Raw genomic sequence first — 14,311 nt, forward strand, 5'->3', positions numbered from 1 at the left:
CTCTTACCTTAAAAATATGCCCCATAGTCTTGAAATATCCCACCCTAGAGAAAAGACACCTGCCATTCAACTTATCTGTATCGCCTATGATTTTATAAACCTCTAAAAGCTCAGCCCTCAGCCTCCTACGCTCCAGTGAAAAAGGTCGCAGCTTATCCAACCTCTAAGTCAAACCCTTCTTTCCTGACAACATAGAGTCATAGAATCATAGAGATGTACAGCATGGAAACAGACCCTTCGGTCCAACCCGTCCATGCTGACCAGACATCCCAACCCAATCGAGACCCACCTGCCAGCACACTGCCCATATCCTTCCAAACCCTTCCTATTCATATACCCATCCAAATGCCTCTTAAATGTTGCAATTGTACCAGCCCCCACCACATCCTCTGGCTGCTCATTCCATACACATACCACCCTCTGCGTGAAAACGTTGCCCCTTAGGTCTCTTTTATATCTTTCCCCTCTCACCCTAAACCTATGTCCTCTAATTCTGGACTCCCCCACCCCATGGAAAACACTTTGTCTATTTATCCTATCCATGCCTCTCATAATTTTGTAAACCTCTATAAGGTCATACTTCAGCCTCCAACACTCCAGGGAAAACAGCCCCAGCCTGTTCAGCTTCTCCCTGTAGCTCAGATCCTCCAACCCTGGCAACATCTTTGTAAATCTTTTCTAAACCCTTTCAAGTTTCACAACATCTTTCTGATAGAAAGGAGACCAGAATTGCATGCAATATTCCAACAGTGGCCTAACCAATGTCCTATACAGCAGCAACATGACCTCCCAACTCCTGTACTCAATACTCTGACCAATAAAGGACAGCATACCAAACGCCTTCTTCACTATCCTATCTACCTGTGACTCCACTTTCAAGGAGCTATGAACTTGCACTCCAAAGTCTCCTTGTTCAGCAACACTCCCTAGGACCTCACCATTAAGTGTATAAGTCCTGCTAAGATTTGCTTTCCCAAAATGAAGCATCTCACATTTATCTGAATTAAACTCCATCTGCCACTTCTCAGCCCATTGGCCCATCTGGTCAAGATCCTTTTGTAATCTGAGGTAACATTCTTCGCTGTCCACCACACCTCCAATTTTGGTGTCATCTGCAAACTTCCTAACTGTACCTCTTATGCTCGCATCCAAACCTTTTATGTAAATGACAAAAAGTAGAGGGTCCAGCACCGATCCTTGTGGGACTCCACTGGTTACAGGCCTCCAGTCTGAAAAACAACACTCCACCACCACCCTCTGTCTTCTACCTTTGAGCCAACATCCTGATTAATCTTTTCTGAACCCTTTCCACTTTAATAATATCCTTCCTTTAACAGGGCAACCAGAACTGGACGCAGTACACCTGAAGAGGCCTCACCAACACCCAATACAACCTTAATAATAACCCTAAAGAGAGACCAGCAGGCTTCCTTATACTTTGAAGTAAATTACTCCCATCAGCTAAATAGCAAACTCAGGCCAACTCTAATGTTTCCCCACTTTTCAGCACGATTGCCTGATCAGGCACTCTGTGCTTATGTGCCAATTGGCAGCCTAGAAAGGACCACACAAACCAATTACTTTCTTTGTTACAATTACAAATTGCTCAAGGAGAGGCTGTTTTTAATTTGGACCATTTGCAAAAGTGATTAAGCACTGTGGATTACGTAAGTAAGTCGAACACTGTTGGCATTGCTGAGAATCATTTCCAAGTTGAACAGTATGTTAGGATGATAGGAGGCCCAATTGACTCACCTTTTGTAGAATGATAAGTGTGAATGTTGATCTGTATTTCTTATTCTCATCTCTGGTGTCCAAACATTTTTCACCCATGGAAAGTATCACAAAGTTTTCTTTCTGATTATTCTTTATGAGCAAAACAATATAAATTTACAATGAATTGTTGACTATTTTAACCCTAAAAAGGTTCCTGGTAGAAGGAAGGAGATATATTATCAAACGTTAATCTCATTATGAAATATTGTTCCTGAAAACTTCACTGTTTTCTTAAATGGCCAGATAGCATGAGTTCAGACAGTAGACAAATTCTTGTCTTCGGACACAGACCACACAAATAAATGACAGAAGAGGGAGATTTCTGGTGTAACAATTCCTGGCTAACAATTTCCTGAGATGTTTTATCCAAATCAGAAATTGGAATTGGCTAAAAACAAAGGTTATTTGAAACTAAATATTGGGAAGAATGAAGCCAATGACTTCAACCCCTGCCACAAACTATGTTTCCAATTACAGCTACATCCCATTCCCTGACTCTCCACCACCCAAACTCATGGCCCCTTATAATTTCAATGCCAACTTTGTACCAATCAATGCCAACCCAGGACCCCTCATTCATTCCCATGGTCCCTTTTAGCCCCTATGCCAATTTTGTGCCCTCCAAATCATACCAGCACAAGACTCATCACTCATCCCTGTAGCCCCATATAGCCACTCTGCCAGCTTACACCAACTCATATTACCCAAAAAAAACACACTTTGCCCTTCCACCCACCATGCCAAATTATATAATTTCTATCAACAGCAGATCTCAGAAACTATGCTGAGATGAAATATAGCTTTTTTAAAGTAGATTGCCAATAACGTGGAAACAGGTCTTTCGGCCAAACAAGTCCACACTGACCCCTCCGAAGAGTAACTCACCCAGATCCATTCCCCTACTATCCTATATTTACCCCTGAATAATGCACCTAACCAACACATCCCTTATTGCTATGGACAATTTACCATGGCCAATTAACCTAACTTGCACATCTTTGGATTGTGGGAGGAAACCGGAGTACCCAAAGGAAACCCACACAGACACGGGGAGAATGTGCAAACTCCACACAGACAGTCGCCTGAGGCTGGAATCAAACCCAGGTCCCCAGTGCTGTGAGGCAGCAGTGCTAGCCACTGAGCCACCATGGCACCAATATTTAGTTCTATGTGCCTGTTTCAAACTTCACTGTTTAAAAAAAATCTAATTAATAAATTAAATCCCACTAAATTCTTAACCCCTTAGAGAAACATTTATTTATATTTATATTTATAACACCACATCAAGGACAGCTAAACCCCTAATGACCTGTTAAACTGAAGTTATAGGATACACCACCTCTTCTCACCTCAGTAAGAAGAATATAATGGGGAAGCAGTCAAGCAGCACTGATATTGTAAAGATAACTCTTGGACTTGAGTCAAAAATACCTCTTGAGATTGCAAACACTGATTACTTTTGATGCAGAGATGCAGCAAGCTTTTCTTAATTTAAGAAGCAAAGGATTTAAATTATTTAACAACTTGATTATTTATCTGCCTTTAACACACATTCACATTAATTTTCAGAATTCTAAGTCACACATTACAGGAAACAAGCCTTACTGCAACAATATGAGATCTGGATGAACTCTGCACTTAATTTAAATGGTCCAGTTAAATTTGGGTTTCCTACATGTATGAATTGCATCCCCACCCTTTCCCCCATAGTGCAAATAGAATCTATTCAAGATGGGGCAGACCTTCCAGATGATGGGTCGTAACATCATCTTAGTTGAGGCATGGAGTACCTAGAATCCTATGAAAATCTAAGCCGAATTCTTGCTAACTCAACGCAAACAGCCTAACAATTGAATTTGGACCTTTCTAGTTTACCAGGAATTTGCCTGTTTAGCTGAATAAACATATCACAGTAGCTTATTTTAATATAGTCCTGTAAACAATAAAAATAAAAATTAATAACAAAAACAGTAAAATGCACACAATAATTCTGTTTACAAAACTGATTAAAAGGTGCATCCCCATGTATGAAAAATACCTCTTGCAAACTGCACATTTCACTTTTACAACATACAAGTCTCTGTAGATTTGTGCTTCCAATATCCAATATCTATTGTAGATTGATATCTCTAATATTGAGCATGCAGTATGTTTGAATACTCAAGGCCATCTCTGCCACAAGATTCCATTAGGACTTTGATACATAAATAGCAAAACAAAAGGAAAAATGGCAGTAGATAATAGTTAGCCAAAGTGTCTACGTCCCATCAGAGATTTGAATTTGTTTGTGTATTTTAGTGCAAAATCAAATCTGAACTATCACATTTTCCTCTTCATCCAATCTTGTAATTAATTGCATCAAACCCATTACAATACATATAACATGTGGTTTCTATCAATTACCTGTTTTTTTCATTTTTTTTCATGTTTCTATTCCCTTCTTCCTGAACATTTTGTCTCTTCCAGTCAATCACCATCTATATGGACATATGTTGAAGTGTAGGAACAAACTCTTATCAATTTATAATTTTCCATTCACAAACTTTCCAGTCCTTTAATTGCATTTGTTCCAGTTCGCTCCTCTTTCTCGTCTAATTGTAATTACTGCCTGTACTTTGAGTGCTACAGTGAAGAGAGCCTGTGGTCATATGGCAACAGTTAGGTATTTTTACATTTATCTCTTAAAGATCATAGATGACAACAGAACACCAATTGTAATTTGTAATTATGCAGAAGGAATACCAAATAAACTGGTTCTAAATGTAAAGGTAAAGTTGCCATGTTCCTATTGGACAATAGGTTGCTCTCATTAGAGACAGGTGTGTGACAGTGGTTTAACCTGAGTGTCACCATGCCTCAGGCAAGGGAAGAAATTGACAAAAGAGGGTCCTTCATTGTAACTTCAGCCAATGTAGGAATTGAACAAATGCTATTAACATCACTTGCATTGCAAAACAGCTGTCCAGCTGACTGAGCTAACTGACCTTCGTTGGCACCTTTCATGATCACTGAGACTCCAATTTGATTAACCAAATTTCATCAATTAAAAGACACAGAGGGAGGTTTTGTTTTTAAATTGTTCATGAGATGTGTGTGTCACTGGCTGGGTCAACATTTATTCCCCATAATCAATTGCCCTGGAAATGTTGATTGTGAGCTGGCTTCTTTAACTACTGTAGTGCTTGAGGCATATGATACCAACAAGCCTATAAGGAAGGGAGTTCCAGGATTTGGACTCAGCAGCAGTGAATGGTGAATTAGTCCCACATCAGCTTGGTGTGTGAGATGGAGAGAAACTTCCACTTGGTGATGTTTCCATGCTTCTGCTGCTCTTGTCCTTTTGGTCATAGGTTTGGATGTTACTGCCTAAGGACCTTTGGTGAGTTACTGCAGTGCATCTTGTTGATGGTACCCACTGCTGCCACTGTACATTGGTGGTAATGGGAGTAAATGTTGAAAGTAGTAGGTGGGATATCAATCAAGCAGATTGCTATGTCCTGGACGGTATCCAGTTTCTTCAGTGCTTTTGGAGCAACAGTCGTCCAAGCAGTGACACCACTCCATTACGTTCCTAATCTGTGCCGTGTAGGTGGTGTCAGGGCATTAGGAAGACAGAAACTGATTACTTGCTGCAGATTTCCTGGCCTCCAACTTGCTTTTGTAGTTGCAGTACTAAATGGCTGATCCAGTTCAATTTCTGGTCAATGGTAACTCCTGGGATGTTGATAGAGTGGGATTAGGAATTGATTATGCTGCAGAATGTCAATAAACAACGGTTATGTTCCCTCTTGCCGGAGATGGTCATTGCCTAGCAATTGCGTGTTATGAATGTTTCTTGCTATTGAAGTCCTATCAACTTAGATTATTATGGTGGTTAGTTGGATTTAAGACAGAGGCACATTCTTCAGCTGTAGGCACCCACTTAGTTTATGGAGACAGACAGTGTGAAGGTTTCATTCAGAGAGGATATGCAGGTTCTGTCTGACCGAAAATGTGCTGTTACCAACAAGTTCAAGAACAACCTCTTCCCTGTTGTCATTAGACTGATGAATAGACCTCTCTAATTTCAAATCTAATGATGACCTTGCTTTTGTGCACTTTCTCTGCAGCTGTAACATTATATGCCTTGCTCTGTCTAAACACCCTTTTGATCTGTATGTCTTTGTGTGTTATAATCTGCCTGTACTGCTCGCAAAACAAAATGTTTCACTGTACTAAGGTACATGTGACAACAATAAATCAAATCAAATCTGTGTTAGTTTAGCAGTCTCCTAAAATCAGAGCTGGGTGTAAAAGGCCTACTATATCTGCATAAGAAGAAAACTTAGAAACTAAGAAAACTGGAAGCTGAGGGTATGGAATAGCTATAAGCTTTCTATGAAAATGCTTAAATGTCATTAAGAGGCTCCAGAAATCAATTACAGTCATGCCAACTGAGAAACAAACATTAAAATGGATACAGAGAGACAATTCAATTATGCTCGTCTGTAAAGATTTTGTTGAGAGTTAAAACGTTGAATCTTTATTTCTAATAATTGTAAGAAGACTAATCCAAGTAATTATTGTACAAAATAGATTGAGTATTTCTCTTTTGAATATAAAAAAAATCTGTTGTCATTTGTCAACAGTATATTGACAGGCTCTTGTAAAAATGTTCAATGACTGACCATCATGGTAGACATTCACTCGGAGATCTAATTTGTTCAATATTACAATTCCTGACCTCCGGAGATGATTCCCAACCTCCTGAAGGAAACAACACCTGGTCTGGCGCGGGGCCACCCACAGTAGTGTTGTGTGGTGACCTACTGGCTTGGTGCAGTGGCCTCTTTCCAAAGGGATCTCCTGGTGTGGCATGTTACCAAAACGGTCTGTAGCCAGGGCCTGTTGCAGGCTGGAATCTAAGTGCCAGTGTGGTCTGTTGTACTGAACTTCTTTTTTGGCAATGCTGGACATTTTATTTCTCTACGTTTAAGTTCTTGTAACTGAAGAAGCTATGCCTTGGTATTTTTGTATCTAAGTCAGCGCTGTCATTGCCAACATATAAACTTTTCACAATACTCATTGAGTATATTTGACAATAAAGGCTATTCTATTCTATTCTATTAACATCAACTGCGACATAAAATTTCCAAATAAATTTTATGCAGTGTGTTGGTTTTGGTAATCTCAAATGAATTTGTTTTTAATTGTTATCACTGAGTAGATTTATCTCATGTATGTTACACTTCAGTGTTGTACGGGCAATGTATTAAAAAACTCAAGTCCTAGCACGGATGTATAAAGCAATAATTCCCTTTTGAATTTACTAATGTTCTCAGCTAAATCAGTTGTACATTTAGGCATAAGTCACACCAAAATCTACTTTCCAAAAATCAGCATTGCTCATTCTAGCTTTCTCATTTATGCAAGAGTAAATTCCTAAAGAACAAATTAAGTTGTTTCCATTTATTTTTTCTAAACCACAATGTCATGTTTCCACAAAGACTGTCACCAGGCAATCAATAAATTCACAAAATACATAAATATAATAGCTGGCTGTTTAAAATAGCAATCAATATTGAAGGAGAAGAATTCCCAACTATAAAAGTGTGAATCTACTTTTGAAAGATTGATTTGCCAGTATGTCTTGTGCATGACTGGCTATGTGATATGATTTTCATACCATATGTGTATATGACTATTTAACTAATCCATTATGAAAGCTGTAATGTTATAGTGCTGACAAGTTACACCAGTGCTAGAAACATATCTCAACTGGCAGCTGAATGTTCTCCTTGGTTATGTCTCAAAGAAAATGTTTTTCTGCCTGAGTTTCATTAAATAAATTTTAATATTAACTCTGACCATGTAGGATAAAAGGAATGCCTTGATACTAGAACAATAAGCGTGAAAAAAATCTATCAATGCTTTTCAATTATTAAGGCCACTAAATTAGTAAATCATTGTAGCATTATTGCTACCAAATACTTATTAAAGAAAATCAGAAATCATAATACCTGGCTGTCCTAATAAAATATTACCTTCCTAAAGAGATAGATTGCTTTAAAACTAAGTTAATGTCATAAATGAGACCACAGTGGTCATTCAGCAATGCAATAACTCAAATTCCTAAATAAATTCCTGTGCTCAGGAAATACAAAAGCAAAGGTTTGCAAAGGTGTCTGGTACAAATTCACAGTGGGCAATGGTGCATGACTCGACCAAACTAAACATTTTAGCTGCCGTAAATGATAGATTCATGCAGCTCATAGTCACAAAAGCATGCATCCATACATCATATGCTGAACTCCACATGTTTGTAGGGAACCAATCATTAAATAAGTACTTCCACTGTGATTTCAAGTTCATTGTTTTGCTGACATGAGTTAACTGTAGCATGAAAATTCTCATTTAGACAAAGATGATAGAAACAGAAGACTTATAGGGTATTGTGTTGATAACTATGCTTTTAAGAATAATTAGATCATTGAATGAATTTGATTGTATGTACAACAAGAATAAATGGAATCAAAACAACATGCTTGAAACCACATTTCAAAACAGCATATTTGCTGTGAATTGAATTGTCATTTAAAATGCTGTGTTAAATTTGAAGAAAAGTGGTAAAGTTGTATGATTCTAATAATTTCTGGCATGTTTTAAGTATCCATTGTGCTTTCAAGTGACTGCACAGTCTCTGTTACAGAACATCTGCAACAAGATTTTTGTACGCTTCTAATATTGAATAAGAAATTATTTTATGTACTTGTATAACAGTAAATGTGAAAGCTGACTCTATGATTTTTGACCTAAAATGCCTTTTGTAAAAGTAAACACTTTTTTTAGGATCAAAGCCCAAAATACTCAGAACAAAAAATTAGTTTGAGGTGTTTAATATTCAGTTTCATTGTAATGAAATTGAATAATGATAAGTAAATGTTAGCACGTCAATACTTTTATTTTTATTTATTTCATTTTGTTGGTCTAATTTGGATTTAATTTGGGCCAAATCAAGAACACATCAATTCTGTTAGAAATATTATCCTTGTAAAAGTTTACCCCTTGACATCCAGTCAAAAAAATTGTTGTCAAAAATTCAGCTTTTACATGTGTATGCAAGGTAATTACAAACTTTATATATACATATTGGATTGTTGTTACTGAGAAACAGTATTGTTTTATACTTTGATTTTAAATGGTTGTCGTTAGCTGATGGTCAGCTGATACTAACTCTTTAGCAAAGAAAACTGGTCACGTAACTGCTTAATGGCATGCTTCCTCTTTTCCCCTCCCCCAACATTATCCCAGTCCCAAGCCTCTAACTCAGCACCACCTTCTGGACCTGTCCATCACTCCCCCCCCCAACATATCACCTTCCCCCTCACCTTAGGAGTGACACAGAGGCTCAGTGGTTAGCACTGCTGCCTCACAGTGCCAGGGACCTGGGTTCAATTCCAGCCTTGAGCGACTGTCTGTGTGGAGTTTGCACATTCTATGTGGGCTTCCTCTGGGTGATCCAGTTTCCTCCTGCAGTCCAAAGTTGTGTAGTTTTGGTGAATTGGCCACGTTAAGTTGCCCATAGTGTTAAGGGCTTTAGTCAGGGGTAAATACAGGGTAGGGGAATGGGCTACTCTTTGGAGGGGTTGATGTGGACTTGTTGGGCTGACGGGCTTATTTCCATTCTGTAGGGAATCTAATCTAATCATCCACCTATCCTTTCTGAGGTATCTTCCCCCAACCCACAAGCCTCATTCCTGATGAAGGACTTATGCCCGAAACGTCAATTCTCCAACTTCTCCGATGCTGCCTGACCTGCTGTGCTTTTCCAGCACCACGCTCTCGACACTTTCCTGTGGCCTGAATTATACCTTTTTTAAGCTATCAATTTCATCAAGCTTCATGAAGGGCTTCTCTCCACAAGGCCGAGCAACATTTCTTAATATATCATCCCACACATGCCTCATTAACTACCTGTCTTACCAGTATTACTCCCATCACATCTGATACCAGCCTGATTCTACTACTCACTATAACAGGAAGAACTCAACATGGACCAGATCTCATACGATAGCCTGGCATCCCTGGTGCTGGTGCCATCTTTAACACGCTATTAGGTACTCAGGAGTTGCTCTTCATTGACAGCCTTATGGCATCTGCTATGAATGTTGAGGTTGAGGTGTAAGAAAATGTATTCCTATGATACAATTGGAAGAGCAGCAGGACATTTTCTCAATGCCCCATTGATTTGGAATCCAGGTACCAGCCATAAGCAGCAAATGGTTGGGAAATTTGTCGCCACTAATCTTCCTTTCTGTGATGAATCTGAGGGCCTGTTTAAATATCATTGGTAGAAGATAGACCACGAGAAAGTCTCAACAAGAAGAGACATTTATCCTACTCATACAAAGTACAATTTATTGTATTATATCAAGAGATACAACTAATATTAACGAGATAGGCAAAATTAAAATTGTCAGAAGCCAGTCATATCACAAATGACTCCACCAGGACCTTGTGCAAAACTATTTAACTCCTCCACCAGATTGAGTGGAACTAAGGTAACTTCAACATTAACCCTTTTAGAAACATTACCTTACACAGAGTGTCCCAGTCACCTCTTTCAAATAATACCTATGGATAACAATAAAGTGTCATTTGCCTTTTTTGATATTTGAGGAAGCTTGAGTTTAGAAATGCGCTGCCAAATTTACACACATCCATCTACATTTTAAAATATAGAATTTATTAAATGTGAAGCATGAGACATGATAGTGCACATGATTGGTAATTACATTTTTATTGCAATCCACATCTGGAAATAAATTAGTGCAGGTTGATTCAGCAAGGGTTCTATCACTTAAATTGGCACACGCTTTATTTCAAAGTAAACCTTGTTACTTGTACACATACAAAATATTATAATCTAACACCAGAATTGGGGTCCAACGTTCAAAAGTGCAGCTTTGCTGATCACCCTCTGAGAGATGCACACTCTATTGTAAATTGTTTCAGGAAGGGATTGCATGGTGTGCCTTCATCAGAAAGGCACTGACATGGGAGTTATCTGCCAGTACTGAAAGAAATTAAACCGGCTCTATCATAATGTCACACAGTCCCACTGACAGGTGTGACACCCATTTTCCAAATTTGGACAATGCTGGCCCATCAAACAAATTGACATGGCACACTGACAAAATCATGTGTCTATCTGCAAGTGGAGGCTAACTGTTATTTAAAGTTGAGTCACCAAACATCCAAGTAATGTCACATTGAGGATGTTCTGCTCTTACCACATGCCTAAAAATATTCTGGAGTGTTTAGGGGTGTTGTAGTGAGTCATTGGATATGGCATTGAATGCTAATGCTTTCTGATCTATTTTCATACCAGCATTTAAGTTATGTACAATGTCAGTGTCTGAGCTGATGACTGGAAGTCACCTAAGGGGTAACTTTTTCACTCAGAGGGTGGTACGCGTATGAAATGAGCTGCCAGAGGAAGTGGTAGCGGCTGGTACAATTGCAACATTTAAAAGGCATCTGGGTGGGTATACAAATAGGAAAGGTTTGGAGGGATATGGGCCGGGTGCTGGCAGGTGGGACTAGATAGGGTTGGGATATCTGATCAGCATGGACGAGTTGGACTGAAGGGTCTGTTTCCATGTTGTACACCTCTATGACTCCATGAATCTAAGTGAAGGGGCATCTTTATCTCTCCATCTCTCCCCCTCCTCATCCTAGGACTACTGTGGATGAGAAAGAGGTGGTTCATGACTGAAAGTAGAAACTCAGATGGGAAATGTTGTGGTGAGCAAACATGGATTGGGCAGAATGCAAGAACGCCACAGAAACATCTTTTGCTGCTTGCTTATAAGACATAGGAGCAATGGTAGGCCATTCAGTCCATCAAGATTGCTCTGCCATACAATGAGATCATGGCTGATTGAATAATCTTCCAGTTTCATTCCTGATTAGTAATCTCTCTATCGCAGCCTTGAATATACTTAATGACCCAACCTAAACAGCCATCTGTGGTAAAGATTCACTACCCATAGAGAGAAGACATTTCTTCTCATTTCTGTCTTAATTATGTGACCCTCTTATTTTAGCATTATGCTGTCTGCTCTTAGACTCTCCACAGGGGAGGCAAGTTTTCTGTCCCTACTCTGTCAAGTGCTTCAAGAAGTTTGTATGTTTCAGTCAGATCACCTCTCATTCAGCTATATTCCAACAGGTACAAGCCCAACCTACTCATAAGACAGCCTTCCATACTTAGTATCAACAAAGTGAATCTTCTCTGGCCTATCTCCAAAGCCAATATATCTCCCTTTAGTTAAGGGGCCCATAACATTTCACAGCTGTAATCTGACTTGTTTTTAGAAAGACTTCCTTATTTTTATACTCTTTCCCTCTGAAATAATCAAAATCAGAGTGAGCTGTGAGTTGAGATGGGGTATAGTAAACATAAAAATACCATTATCCTGATGTTCTCAGTGACACCAAATGCCACAGGCTCTATCACAGCTGGATCTATGATGCAGAGAATCATCCTCTACATCAGCTTCAAGGCTCTCAGGCATTTTGGTGCCCAACTAACTCTGCTCTGCTCTCTTTTATAGTCATGGAAGAAAGAGTTGCATTCATTAATTTTGGCCAGCCGCATAATGTCATTAGGACATCTTGTGGTTCTTCTTCCACGATCTCGGATCCAAAACAACATTCCAGCCCACCCTCTTCCCTCCAAATCCCAAACCGCAGAGCCTTGACTTTTCTTTTCACATCCACCTTCTTGGTTCTGCTGTTCCATTTTTCTTGTTTAGAAATTCATTAATTATATCAAACAGTCACCTCCACTCATTTAGTGCAACATCATTAATGAGGATCTGTCTGCTTTTAAGAACAGAAGTCTGGCTTCACTCTTGTTCAACTCCCTGCTGAGGGCCAAGGCAACCAACAATCCTGAAGCCACTCAGCCCTGTGGCACATCAGCTATGAGACGCAGAAGCCCCAAATTTACTTGTTATTATTTTTTCAGAATAAGTACAGTAGAGTCACATGTCTGAAAAATGGTACATGCCAATGTCTCATCCCCAATTTTTCAGGAGAATGTCCACACATGGAACATATCTAGTTTATAGATGAGAATGGATTGAACATTATGAAGCCTGTTGAGACTTTACAGTCTGCACATAACAGAAGATTTCTGTGGGAAAAAAACACAATAGATTTCATTGGGAACAACTCTGCAGAAAATGATCTTGTAAAATGAAATACTTGGAGATTAGAGGATTAATTAACACTCAAGCATTGTGATCCCTTTACCACTGAGCACCAGCCAGACCATTAACATTAATTACCATTTTTGTTTTGGAAATCATCAAAATCCTCCCAGTCTAAACTTAACTGTTTAAACCCAGATGGTTACAAAGTATAACCAGTATTATTTCGAAACAAGATGCAATACACTCTTAAGACTGGCATTAATTGGTGAAATTTTCCATGACTGCCCAGAACCTTTAGATGGACCGAAGGGGTAGCTTAATTGGGCAGGAGGAAGAAATTTCAGTTTCTCAGTGTAGCAATTTTATATTGTTAAGTTCTTGTAAAGTTCTCATGTTCTTTCAGGTGAATCAGCTTTCCTGACCTTCAGTGGTTGGTAACTGTTTTCGCAATCAAATGTATGCCATGAATCATCATTCACACTCCAACTTTCTAGTTTAACCACTAGAAAAACAGAGTTTAGGAATACTGCAGCAAATATCCTGACTCCCCAAAATATTTTCACCATCTACAAGGCACAATTCAAGATTGTACTGGGCTACTCCCCACTTGCCTGGATGAATGCAGCTCCAACAACACTCAAGACAATTGATAGCATCAAGGACAGCTGCACAACTAATATCATATCCAAAAACATCCACTCCCTCTACCATTGATGCTCAGTAACAGCAATGTATGTTATCTACAAGAAGGATTGCAGAAATTCACCAATGTAACCTCGACTGTATCTTCCAAACCCACGACTGCTTTCATCTAGAAGCTCACCACCACCCACCAGGGCTGGGCATTAATGCTGGCCCAGACAGCGAACCTATTCCCATAATGAATAAAAGAAATAGGTCCACTGGTGCAATCCTATTTGCAAAAAATGGGAAACACGTGCATTCACAAACTCCAAAATATTATCTAAGGTTTTTACTTAGCAGGACAGACTTCTTATTCCCAGCTCCATTGAATACGAACCTTTGCAATTATCTGGCTTTACCATAACCAAGACATTTCTATTTGTAATGACTGGGAAAAAGTGAGGACTGTAGATGCTGGAGAGTCAGATATAAAAAGTGTGGCACTGGAAAAGCACAGCAGGTCAGGCAGCATCCAAGGAGCAGGAGAGTCAACCTTTTGGGTATAAACCCTTCATCAGGAAGGGGTGGGGTACAGGGAGGTGGCTGAAAGATAAATGGGGAATTGGTGATGGGCTGGGGGGAAAGTAGCTGGGAAGGTGATAGGTAGATGCAGGTGGGGGCGTGATTGGGATAGATCAGTGGGGAGGGTG

Source organism: Chiloscyllium punctatum, chromosome 20 (genome assembly GCF_047496795.1).
Source record: "Chiloscyllium punctatum isolate Juve2018m chromosome 20, sChiPun1.3, whole genome shotgun sequence".
Taxonomy (NCBI): domain Eukaryota; kingdom Metazoa; phylum Chordata; class Chondrichthyes; order Orectolobiformes; family Hemiscylliidae; genus Chiloscyllium; species Chiloscyllium punctatum.